This window comes from Zootermopsis nevadensis, unplaced genomic scaffold, assembly GCF_977971745.1.
Source record: "Zootermopsis nevadensis isolate Lab colony 2312 unplaced genomic scaffold, Znev_1.0 Znev_ptg000013l, whole genome shotgun sequence".
Lineage (NCBI taxonomy): Eukaryota > Metazoa > Arthropoda > Insecta > Blattodea > Termopsidae > Zootermopsis > Zootermopsis nevadensis.
This window is the reverse complement of record NW_028259145.1, coordinates 8,855,673-8,869,706: the sequence shown is the minus strand read 5'-3', so window position 1 is coordinate 8,869,706 and position 14,034 is coordinate 8,855,673. Positions and strand designations below refer to the sequence as shown.

General features: G+C 34.7%; 1 protein-coding gene across 2 annotated transcripts in view; it reads right to left on the bottom strand.

The window, feature by feature from the left end:
• The window catches only part of LOC110834112 (cell adhesion molecule 3), a 206,635-nt gene extending 194,857 nt beyond the window's left edge, over nt 1-11,778 (bottom strand). For both annotated transcript variants that reach the window (XM_022072945.2, XM_022072946.2), the window contains exon 1: nt 11,699-11,778. The gene's annotated coding sequence lies outside the window, so the exon portion shown is untranslated. The remainder of the gene's footprint in view (nt 1-11,698) is intronic.
• Between the last annotated feature and the right edge of the window lie 2,256 nt (nt 11,779-14,034).

The window sequence follows — 14,034 nt, the reverse complement described above, 5'->3', positions numbered from 1 at the left end:
CAGTCAAGCTAGTCGGCTTAGGCTCTCAGAGGGCTTTTACGCCACGGATTATTTATTATAAATATGGAGCTATTTTAAGACTAGTCTTTTGTAGAATGGAAATGAATAACATGGTTATGGTGTCAACACTTTCTTAAAATTCTGTTTTCACTGAGATCTAGTGAAATATTGGAGCTAAGCCTATGAAATTTGGTCATAAATGTAATCCCAAATTATTCTTGAAGTATTACTAACGTTAATAGGTACAGGCCTGGCGACAGTGAGAATCGCTGAGAGAATTTTGACAAATATATAATATCCAAACTCCACGTAATTAATAAGACCTTTTCAAAAGTATAATATTAATAAGAAATTTATTTATATCGTTTAGATTTTGTAGACGTTTGTACATAACTCTCTGGTTTTATACCACCATCTTTTGAATTACAACTAATTGTACATCTTGACTACTTTAATTTCTGTATAAGACCATTTCAGTATTCTGTAACTCTGGTCTATATACAATAATATTGTATTTATAATTCCATTTATTGCCATTTTATGTATTTATCGTGTTAAACAGCGTGTTTCAATTAAATTACAGACTGACTAATTACTACAGTATAGATGTGATTATTCACTTTCTAAATTTCAATTTCCTTATTGTTTTATTTTACCTACTACATAGTTACTGTATACATTTATTTGTATCTGAGCTAATTGTCTAATTGTTATCTTAAAATTATTGCATTTTTTCATTATAATATTTTTAAGATTCATATCTCCTTTTTCCTTTTATTTACTAAGATATGACTCAGTTTTTTCCCCAATTTTGCTTACTTCTTCACCACGCAGTTGTGTCCGTATGCTTGCTTATGATTTGACCCAAATTCCAAAGTCTCTTTTCAAAACATTTCCTCCATTCAATCATTTCTTAATACTTCATAGCATTGCACAGTTCTTTCCTATAAGTCGGGCAAATCCTGTTCCTGCAACCAACTCAGATTATTTTAACCTCCATACACCTAACCTTCTACTACATTAGTCTACTCCTGTCATTTCATTTCTGTTGCGCATTTTTGTTGTCAGTTGCTGTTCAGAAAATGGCAGAGAACACGGCAAGAACCTTTTTCTCCCTCATATTTGCCTCCATATTCTACCTTTCTGTATCAAAACACCAATATTTTCTTATATTTTTCCTGTCATTCACTCCAACTGTTTCCCTTACTCAATTTATCCAGTTGTTTCTAGTTCCACCCCGGCAAACAATTTCTCTTCTACTTTTCAACTGATATCTCAGTGGATGTCCTATTAACTACTTAACTCAGTCACCTCCCATAATCTCAACCAATTTTGGACAAATATTTTTGATATTTTATCCTTCCTACTCGTTCTCCCCAGTTCTCTCACACAGGCTTTATTATCTGTTGTCTCTTGGACCGCCATTACTCAATATCAGAATATGATAATAACAGTAATATGTTTGTTTAAGATATTTACAGTTAGAAGCACTGATAAAACGAGATGTGACTCTAATGGAATTCAAACGTTCTGCCATGTGTGCCCGAGTATAGAATGCATATTCATAAGATTACTCTATCTTGTGGACTTTTGCGCCATGTAGTCTGATGAAGGAGGCAACAAAGTTCTCTAAAAAGTTGGTATTATTTTTCAGATTAAACACCGCACAGCCATCTTTATACTCGCCGCGTGAAAACTTCAAATGTTACATTTTCTAAATATGAGATTATAACATAAATACGCAGGTGTGTGACTAGGAAATCTGTGCAGCATGAAAGCAGGTTTCGTGAGATGTACACGAACTCTTTGTTGAATTTAGTGTTCTTAATTGAGTTACATATTTAAGGCTTTGAATAATTCCTAACTATTATGCCATATTTTATGAATTAATTGAAATAATATGAAATAGATGACTAATTATTGAAGAAAGCTTGAAAGTTAAAGAGACACGCCTATATTTAAACTTACGTTTAATGGGATGGAAAATTTGTAATTTAATTTTGTGACGTATAAAATGTATGTGCGTTAAAGTGGAAAACGTCTGCAGAAGAAAGGCGTTCTGGTGAAGTCAGTTTAAAACAGGAAGTGTAAGAAGGTATTTGAATATCGAACAGTTGTGTTGAACTTGGATACTTACATTTAACTGACTAGTTAACAAGGATAATGTGAAGCTGTGGAGTACATTCGTGTAGCTGAGGTTCGAGTCTAGGACGGTCGAACATGGTGAACGCGGTGAACGGGTTTCCTAAAAGGCGAGGATTTTCTTTACCATTTCAATTACTATTTGATCCTAAAGAATGGATTTTCTCCACGGAATTCGCCATCTGGCTTTGCTTTCCTTAAGCAAGTTACAAACTTCTGTCTCTTTTTTACACAAATATTTTATAACATACATAATGTTTCTCGATCGTATTAAACGCCCGACTTGTTTCAATATTCTTCAACTGGTAGACATCAGTATAAGTCTTACTGCGTGACACATGTCTTCATGCGTTTACAGGCTTTACAAATCTTAGTCATCATAATCTTTGTGACACAATTCTTCTAAACCGGATACGGAAACGTTTCAAATATCGAATTTGGCCAATGATGTAAGTTATTTATTTGCCCCATCCACCTTTAAACGGCGCAAGAACCACAGTTTACCTATCGCTTAGTTTACTCAGCAGAAACCTTTTGGACGCCCTGAATATAATGTTTCATCCGCCACTAAGTTCGCATTATCAGACTGGCCCTTCTTAAAAGATGTGTAGATATTGATGAAATTATGTGTTTTAGATCACTGTTAACATTCTTTGTTCCAAATTTGACATTTCGATATATGTAAAATTTATTAACTGAGAAATACTCAGTGTTGTAGCAGCTAATAGGACAAGTATCATAATTTATATTCATTTTCCTTACATGACTTTTTCGTGCTGTAAAGTCTATTTACAAAGGAGTACCTCACAAAGGAACAGAGAATATAATATAGAGTCCACGACTGTAATCTTGAGACTTGTGTGGTGAGGAAGTGGGGTGAAGGAGGAAGGTGGAAAGATAGTCTGCCTTTAACGCTACAGACTTCCTGCATTCTTTGCAAGTCTCAAGATTACAGTCGTGGACTGTATGCATATTTTGTCCACCAAGTTTCTTATCTGAATGGAATACTTCAGAAATAGCAAATTTGGAGAATTCAGTGTGAACTTACTGAGAAAAGTAAGACGAATGATATTTTTTGAAAACAAAATTGCAATATGCCCAATCACATGTGAACAAGATATACCACAGCCTCTTCTCTAAAAGCCTCGTTCGTCGGTAACTAGGTGTAATAAAATGTTAAGAACTTACTTTCCTTCGTCGGCCATTAACGTATGTACGTATATTGTGCAAATTATCATAAATTTAAGAGCATTCAGTTATATGGGCGTTATTATAGGCATTATACGGCTACCTAGGTATTCGATAATTTACAGTAAGGCCTACGTTACTCAGAATGTCAGACAATAACAATGTAATAGAAACGTTCAGACTATCGATTGAAACTGTTACAATCTGGAAATCGTTGAAGCTGAATACGTAGCCTGCTAAGTAAATTGATATACTGACCCTGGGGAGGAGAGGGAAGGGGAGGGGTAGGTGGGAGATACAAAATGTAGCTCAATAACAATATTTTAACAAGCCCCTCAGAATGCAAATTTATGGCACAGTGAGTTACACACAGTACTGTGTATTCGAGTCCAATTTAAAATATGATAATATCGTGCTCAGAAGTAGATCAGTCAGAACAGTAAGCCTACATATTTTGTCGAGTATATAAGTTGATATATACGTGGAGACGCAGAAATTGTCTGAAAGTACACCACTGTTTTCGTAACTGTAGATACCTGTACTGCCATCTATAACGTAGGCCTGATAAATCTTGTCAATTCAGTATGTTTCTTGAAAAGCCAGTTTTCATTCAGCCATTTCATAAATTTGTGATCTTACCGTACATTGACTTGCATGAATCTAGTCCAAATCCTAATGTCCTACTTCTATAATACCTATTTTAATATTATCCTGCAACCACCGCCTAGTAGTTGTCTTATTCCTCAACATACTTAGACTAAATTTCTTTATATATTTCGAGTCCCTCCTTTGTTACATGTCCTGCGCATCTTATTCACCCCGATGTTATTTATTTATTGTTTAATTAAGAACACTTTCTCAGTACCACAGGAGATGATGGTAGTGAATAATGAACTGAAAGATAGGAAGGATGCGTGTTTGTAGCGTCATTTAAGGTACTAGCCCGGTATTTGCCTGAGGGGCCCTGAGTAAAACCACGAAAAACCCCATCTCCGAGATTTTAAATCGGGACCTTCCGAATGGGAAGAAGGAGTGTTAATGACTCGACAACGACGTTCGCTTAATTATAAATAAAAATATATAAATTATGAAGCTACACCTTATACAAATATGATTTTGAGCAAATTTTACCTCGTCAGTATTCCATGTTATTTTCAGTAGAATGACAAATTTTCAGCACCTTTGCTACAGTAGTTAGGTACATGTTACGAAACTATGTTCTAGATTTTACTATGCGTTGTAAACATTACGTGCTTCTTGTTAGAGAGATCTCGATTCAGAAACTCTTCCCAATGACTGGCTATTTTACAGGGTTCTCATGTTTTTTCTCTGTTTCCCCAGGTAAATTCCAGGATAGCATCTTAAATTAGGTCACGACTGCTTCCTTCCATATCCTTCTGAATTCATTTTTCGCTATTAATTTAAACATTGGACACTGTAGATTTTGAACTTGTGATAGCTCTTTATATGACTAACAAAGAAATAAACTAAAATATTTTGAATACATATACAATATGTATATATATATATAGTAAACAGGAATATGTAACTGTCCACCTATGCCTACGGTTCTGAAGCGCTGTCAGCTTCGGTTTTGCTGGAAAAAACGTTTTCAGTTGATAGTCCGTCGGCTCTTGTAGGAGACCCTTCGAGTTACAAATGGTTACGGCAGAGCAACTTTAAAATGAACCGAAACTTTAACCAGACAAATAGGCTTTTCATTAGGACAATTCTCCTTCCCACACATTACTTTCGACAGCTTAAGGAGATTTTACCGAAGAAACAAATGTGTTAAAACATCCCCGTGTAACCGCCTAATTTGACTCCGTGTGACTTTCTCATTTTACTGAAAGAAAAAGTTCGCTTTAAGGAGCCACAATAGATTTGCTCGCTGCCCTGCGGAAAGTCTGTTAAAATTGCTTTCCATCTGTCTGTATGAATGTAACAAGTCAACAAAGGCAAAATAAATTTATATGCAATTTGATGTTGGAGTGTTGACTAAAATTTATCCACACGTTCCAAATTTAGTTGTGATCAGACAGCAGTAACAGATACTTTACTCAAAGATCCACATGCATTTTTGAAAAAAAATAGGGAATGTCCACAAGGACATTCCCGCATGTGGAATTGATCTGACATACAGGAAAGTCAAAGCTCAAAATTGCAGCTAAAGCGCCCGGATTGTATTCTGACTGAAAATTTCGTAACTTGTTATGACTAAGGTATTAAGGGCAGTTCGCTGACCACTGAAAATACTTTAAAATTACTGATTTTTCAGGACTGTTTCCATATATGGCAGTGATGATGTTGGCAAGTAATTTGAAGGTTAAAGATAATCATTTCTCTTTTTCTCATAATCAATCCGATTGTTTGTCGCATGTCGTAATAAATGCATCACTGTTTTACCTATATCGCCGCTGTCTGGATAAAGGAGCTAAGTCTAAAAAATTAAACCGATGTATAATTGTTAATTTACAGTCTATAACCTCAACCATACAACCTGTAATTTAAAAAAGCTGTTACTTAAACCTAAAGTTCATGTATTTTTTAATAACATTTCTGTAAAATTTTGAAAAATCGAGAAAATTGTTTGTTAGAACTTTCCGAACACTGATTTCCTTGACCCGAAATCTTAGGCTTTACACCCCTTTACTCTAGCGTTTTCCATATATATTTGTCTACTCCTAATATGAAAGTACGTATAATGTATCATATTCCCAGCTTTAATTGACCGTTTAAAACAAAATGGTAACTATACGTACCACTACATCAAAAATCAATAATTTTTTACTTCGGATTTAGCATAATTCTCACTGCAAACAGTGATTATTTCCGTAAACAGCATTAACAATTTGAAATTTTATTGATGCAGAATTTCGTTTTCTTTGCAGTACGGATTGAATTCTTAAATATTTAGACGAGCTTAAGCTTCAGAGTATAAGACTATACAACGATACAGTATCAGTATAAATGTGATTTCGGTACGTAAATTAACAAAACGAAAATGTTAATATTAGTTGAATAGTGAATTTGAAATTATTTTCCTCGTCGTTCAAGCATTAGATAATAGGAACAAATTAACAGGCAATTCTTATCGCCCCACGGAGCATCAAAGTCGTGTTCTCCGAAAAAATCCTACGAGTCTGTGATGACTACCAAAACAAACTAGTTTACCGATTTCTCTTCTATAATCCAACGCGGTTAAACTGTCGACCGTTAAGAGTCTTAAGACATACACGGACCGATTTCTTTCCACATTCTGGAATTAATTTATTTTAGAGTATGGCTTGTTGAAACGATAAAATTACAATGACGTTACTCACCTTTATTAAGTAGAAGGGTTAGTCAGAAAACTAACAAAACCTTTTAAAACAAAATGTACGTAGCCACCGCCTTGAGAACATTACTGGAGCATATTTACCAAGGTGTTTTAGTGGGAAATACAAGCAGAAAATAGATATCCACTCACATCACTGCCAGGAACTCACAGATTCGCACCAGCGAAATAAATAATTCGAATCCTAAATATTTGTACAAATCCACTGCCCTTCAGTTCACAACTGTAGATGAACATTTACAACAACTGCATGAACTAGTCCAACCTGTTACAGCTAATGCCACAAGTCATGCCATGCGCTCAGAAACGATATTCTGTTCTATTAGGCTCAGTCACGCAATTGGATTTGCAGAGGTGCGTTACTTAATTCGCCTGATTTTATACCTTTATACCGACGTCGAGGTTGATTTTTACACTCCAGCTTCGTATTCTGGAGGTATTTGGTTCAAATCTCGTTCTGGAAATTGTCTCTCCTGAAGTGTCCCGAGGTTTTCCTGAGACTTATTCCTTATTCATTCCAATTCATCCTATCATTCAGCACTATAAATTCTGAGGTACTGACGTTACATGAATCGCAAATAAATGTAAACCTTCGCATTCTAACAATCTGAAACGTTTCTACGCAATGAGTTATCTAGAGAATACGCAGTTTGACAACTAAAATAACTTTAATTTATTATAATGCAGTTAGAAGGCAATTTTTCTTGAAATAAAATGAGAACCGTGGGAGTCCCGAGTCTCACCGTTCTCTGAAATGCGTGCAAGACACGCGTCTGTTCCGATTGTACTCTATAGATTTCAGGTGCTGTGAGTTTCGACCGCTTAAATGGAGGTCGAGCCTTGTAAATTTTAATCGCTTAATGGTTTGTTTCTTGATGATTGTTCATGATTACTTGTATGTTTTACAACCACGCGTTATCAGTCAGGCGTGCTTGAACGGTGGGCTTCATGGAAATGATCTACCGAATTGTGAATATTATCCGACCCATAAACTGGAAAATTAGTTTTCGGGAAAGAAACATTTAATAACGACTCTTTTACTTGCTTATGGCTGGACTGTTTTATTATTGTGATATATGAAAAAAATTATAATATCTTGTCTGTTAGGGGATGGAAGAGTTTATCTTTGTATCTGTGGTATTGTAGTTACTTGTTCTATAAATTGTTTGATTGATCTATTATATATATTCATTCATATATTTATTCTAGTCTGTGTTTGTATACGTATGTATTATCAGTGTTTGCTTGTCATTGGATCCTCGCTGTTGGAAAACACTTTAACAAATGAATTGAATTAAATTCAATATCTCAAGAAGGAAAGTAGTGTGATAACAAGAAAATATACAACACTTCTATCACATCAGGGTATTATTATTATTGTTTGTAGTTATAACGTATAGCTTAATTGTAAAAAAAATACTAATTACTTTGTTGTTGAAAAGCCTCTATTTGTATTCTTAGAATGTGGCAGCTAAGGGGTTTGCCGGCCGCACATCCTATTCTGAAGGTCGCCTATTCAAATTTGTCAGGAAACAGGCTGTCCTGACTGATACTTTCCGTGATTTACATATCCCCCCAAATAATCTTGGGAGTTGTTTTACGTTAAGCCAATATGGCTTCGTTCCACTTTCAATCCAATTAATTTTTTGTACTGAAGAACCTAGATTAGTAATTTACAACGTAAATCAATTATAAAGAAACAGATAAATAAACATATAGCTAATGTAAAGTTATGCACTGCTTTCCGTCTTTGTGTGAAAAAATACGAAGCAAACCAACAGGAAAAAGAGACAGAGAGAGGGAGAGAGAGAGGCTACTTAGAATTTATAATATTTTGGAAATATGACTTCTGTATTCACGGAAAGGATTAAAATTGCAAAGATAAAATTATTAAGAGGGAATACAGGATGAATGAAGAACAGATAGCATAAAAATAAGGACATTATGAATGAATTAATTCTAGGTGTGATAAATTATATCAAAGGCCTGTTGACACAGATGTATGGAATTATTGTGCCATTATTAGGCCCATAAGAATCGCATCTCAACCGGGCGATCGAATATCCTACCTGGGAATTTTCGTACTTTTTTTAGTTTGTCTTATGTAAATTGTAGGATGGTAACAGAGGACAATCTACGACCACATTCTTCCACATTCCTTCTGGTATATCACTTATAAATGACCGTATCACTGATGCCAGGACAGTTAAATACGAGAAATATCAATAATTGTGCATGAATCACGTTGTGTCAGAAATGGTAACATATTTTGTTAACTTTCTGTCAGAAATAAAAGAACCCAATTGCGTTACAGCTACATAATTTAACAATATTAAAGAAATTTACAGTTTGCGTGAAAGATCATTTGTTTTTTAAATATTATATCAAAGTAAAAACAATTAATTTTAAAGTGTAATTAGTGAAAGTTCCATGATGTATTTCAAATTACAGGTTACGGAATGACTGAATGCAGACCGGTACCTCGTCAAAGGTAAAAGATAAAGTTTTATAATTTCTTTAAGTTAATACTATAATCTTCACGGAATAATGCTGTGAGTCTGTCACAATTATAAGAACTAAAACACTTCCATCTTCTGCCATCTTATATTTATCATTTTACATTGATAATTTAGCTTCGCGATTCGGTTTTGAGGAATACATTATAGATGTTTCGCAATTTCCTCTTACAGATACAATCATTATCGTATCGATATCACGAATAGCTTTACTTTTTTAATGATCGGTATTTCTTAATCCAGAAATATCTCTGAGGAAAAGCGTTGCTACTGTTTCCGTTTTATTACTCATAACGTCTACCAGTCAGAGCCATGGAAAGCATTGCCCACAAAATTTTGGCTGAGAAGCCTAAAGGGAAGATACCACTCAAAAGATTTAGATATAAATTGAGGGATAATGTTAAATATGTCTTACGATAATAGACCTATAGGCTCTGTATTTAGTTGATCTGCTTCAGGATGGCGAACTATTGTGAACACAGCAATAAAACGTCGGGCAATATAAATTGCGGGAAATTGTCGACTAGTAGAACATGCTGTTATCTTCTCACGAAGGACTGTGCTTCCAGGAGTTTGTTAGTTAATTACTCTTACATTATTTCTATAAACATTCACCCGATCGAAATTTACTGAATTACTGTTCCGTAATTATGTGTATCTTAAGATGATATAGTTGCGTCATATTGTGAAATTTAATTAATTATTCGGTTTTTGTCCGTCTAATCACAATTCATGTATAAAATTTACAATTAAGATAATTGGAAGTGAACATCACCAAAAATGTTGCATATCAGAAATTGTAATTAAGTTTTAAGTTTATAATTTTAACTTTTACACCTGAAGATGGTTTATATAGAAACCGAAACATGTTGTAAAAAGATGTTCCAATTGTAAATCGATTGTTCGATGAGGAACACAAAATGAAATTTTAATTATCTTAATTGTAAATTTTATATATGAATTGTGATTAGACGGACAAAAACAGAATAATTAATGTGTAACTTACTTATTTTATGCGTATAGGACTGCAGGCTTATAATATGCGGGACATGCAGCTGTAGCAGATGGTGACTATGAGTGATCATAAAGTTTATTGTTATAGATTTAAGACAAATGTTTATAGAACCTAGGCCTAATAATAAATTTCGATACCACAAGAGGAGGAATGACTTTTACTTTTACCGTTTTAATAGCTTAGAATTACGATTTTGCGTAATTCACAACACTGAAGATAAATTCGATTCCATGTTTCGTTATACCTAAGAGGAAATAAAAACGAACTAAAATTGAAAATGTAGTTCATTTCAAGTTCCTCAGCGGACGACTTCTACTCGATGTACTCGTAAAGCAATTAGCTACTGGGGCTCTGCACTAGTAGCGCATTTCGAGACGCAGCGTAACTGCAGAAGAAAAGGAATAAAAGAGAATCTAACTACCCCCAACCTCTATAGTCCTAGAGGTACGAAGTAATGAAAAAACTTTTCCCATAAATAGCACGAGAAGTTTTGCAAAATAAGATATACATTTTTCCTCGAATTGATTCCCCTTCTACTTTTATAGATATCGGAATTTACAATTCATTTTTTGTATAGAATATATTTCTGTGGTCATACTAATTATACCAAATGTGCTTTGTAATTTTCTTTGGGGGGGGGGGGGGTGTTATAAAAATATCTTGGATTGTTCTACTTCCGTGTCCAGGTAAAAGGAAGACAGAACCTAAATATGCTGAGCCCGCTTCAGGTTTGAGACTAGCACCAGAGCGAGGGCCAACAGATTATTGGTCTGTCCTCTTATCACCTGGTGAAGAAGTTTCTTTAAACTAGAAGATAAAGAAGATTCAAAAAAGCAATGTTACATTGTGATTAGCACGATAGTAGGAATCCTTTAAATTTATACATATTGTGTCTGTGTACTTTAATGTATTCATTTAACGAGTTTCTCTCTGAGTTTAATCATTTCCAGTAATATAAGTTAAAAGCAGAGCGTGTCTAAATACGGATTAAAATTAAAATCACGAACATGGGCATGCACCTTTGGGTTTCTATCAATTGAGATGGTTCTTATTTAAGCAGAAGTATCTTATTTAAATTTATAGGACTTCTCGGTCGTCATATCACCACAATAGGATATTTAGGAATGAATTTTATCACCAGATACATAATCTAGAAGACGCACAGCAGTGCATATTTTTCCTTGTAAAAATGTTACTTAATAAATTTAAAAGAGAGACCCTTCATACAGATGTAATTTTTTCTTCCGTGCTTGACATATATTTAAAAACTATACGTATCCAATATTCGCAGTCCAATCCAATTATTCCATTCATTATTGAGTTACACTGTAGCCAAAGATGGAATTATTTTAAGCCCTAACAAATAAAGATTTGCAACTAAGTAGAAAGTTCTCGTAAAATAATTCTTTACAATATTCATTACTTCCGATGAATTTGACTGCACCTGTTGAGATAACAACGTACTTGAACGGGTATTACATCGTTGAACAGCATCCTTACCTGGGACCGATGCGTGGGGCGAAGTGACGTGTAGCGGGTAGCCTATGTATAGCCGACCGCCGGGGAAAGTAGACAGCATCCGACTGAAGGAGCAGGTTTGTCCGCCTGCGTCTAACAGCGGCACGACCCGACGTCGGCTTGCGTGCGTGCGCTCCTGGGGTGGGGTTTACCCCTCTCTGCACTTTGTTTCAGGCTTCTCTATGTGTGACCCCTTAACTCCCATGTTAAATACATTATGTTCTCAGACGTTCACATTTGTTTACGAACATTACCTGAATAACAAGCATTGCTTCCTTATTGTGTATTTTCACTATAACACTTGAGCATATAATTTAGGGAGACAATAACAAAATTATTTTCTGCATGATCCTTAATATTTATTGTCTTCACCAACTTATTTCTCTATTTCGTCTTTCTGTTATTTCTTCTGTTTGTTCTTCCCATTTATTCTTTTTTATTTCTTCTTTACATTTTTTATTAGCTAATGGCTTTCTCCTTTTATCCTTCCTTCCCTCCCTCTTCTTTCTTTGTTACGCTGTCTTTTTAGTCATTGTAAAATTTTGGAACAGCCATATTATATCTCGTTAATTTAATTTTATGTATTAGTTAATATTCGTAACATTGGGCGATGTGTAAAACGTTACATTAACTCATATGAGCTGGCTTATAACTAACACAGAGATCGACCAGAACTGTTCTTTAGAGCCGAAATTGAAGTATGGCCGGTAGGATAATTATCACTTTTCCAAGGACGAATTTCATCTACTTTAGGCGACTTCTGATCAGCCAAAGCTAAAATTTATTGAACGTGTGTAGATGATTTTGGCATTAGTCATGACACCTTTCAATGTAATCTGTATTTATGAACGTATGTGTCCCATTTATCAAGCAAAATTGAACATGTAATACAATAATGCATGATATTATACAGTGGAATGAACCCTTTATTAATCAGCTATAACAATAAGTACGTACTCTCTGTATATTCGGTAGCTCTGCGTTTTTCTCGCAGAGTGAAATTCCGTTTCATTATCATCCAACGACAAACAGCGAATATTTCACTAAAAGACATTAAAATTTTCTGTGATAATGAAGTTGCGTTGTGGTTTTTGTGAGTTGAGAACGGAATTTTTAAATATCATTTGGACGAGTTTCGACGTGAAGGGGTTAAAATCATATGAAATTCAATTTTCCCTTGTAAAAACAGTAAGAATTTCAAAAGAACATTGTTATGTATAAATTAATTAAAAAGGCACATGCGCTGTTATAACTCGACTTTATAAAAAGCGTAGTACTTATAAGCGAAGCAGTGTAGATTGTTTGGATTTTTATTGATCTGCTTGAGACCTGGAGATGCCGAGAATTTATTATCGTCTTTTACAGCCACTTTTGAGCCAAAGAAGCCTTATTATATAAGCTCCACGTTTCTTTCATGCGACGGGTCTTATAGCTTTCGTGGACGTATATCTTGTCAGTCAGAGAGGCCACACGAAATAGCATTAGTGTCACGTGTAACTTGACTGCTGTTGGATTATTGTAAATTCTGTTGATCAGTTGACTGGGTTTACCAAAGGCTGCATATGTATTCAATGTATGTCAAATGTAAATATTTTATTGTTTGATTTTAGCAAAATAATTACCTTATAAAAGATGCGGAACTCTCTACTCTGTGGCATTGGTGTTCAATTTGCAATGCTTCCTTAATAAGTTACCCAGGTGATTATTATTTACAGAGCTGCTTTATAATGACCTATCTATGACCTAGTTTCTGCATAGTCTCTCGAAACTGCCATTTGCTCAGCGTACGTTCGACTGCAAATGATATTCCACACACGTAAGCGTTTCAGGACATAAATAGAGCCCGAGAGACGTTCGAACTTATTATGTTGGATTCTTATCTTCATTGGAAACGAGCAGAGACATGGACTGCTAAGTTTACTGGTGCACTGAATTTGTACTGAAATTGTCGCACACTCGTTTCAACTCAGTTGCATAGAAGAGAAAAATTATAACAAAAGTTGTGCATTCATTGATACTGCGCAATTTCCTGTAAAATCAGACGCTCTGGGCTCTATCAGTAACTTCTGTATAAGTAACATAGAAACAGGAACATTAAACACAAAAGCTATGAACAGTATATCTTTCTGACATTTAAAGTTAAGTATGGTTTATTTGAATAAATCAGTGCTAAAGATTACAAATGTTATCTTGTAGATTATTACCAATATTAATTATTATTATTATTACTATTATACCCTTTGGAAACTGTTAGTGTTCATGAACCTGCTCGGTAGCTCAGAGGCTTTCTATGTTCAGTATATTCTCCTCAATTAAAA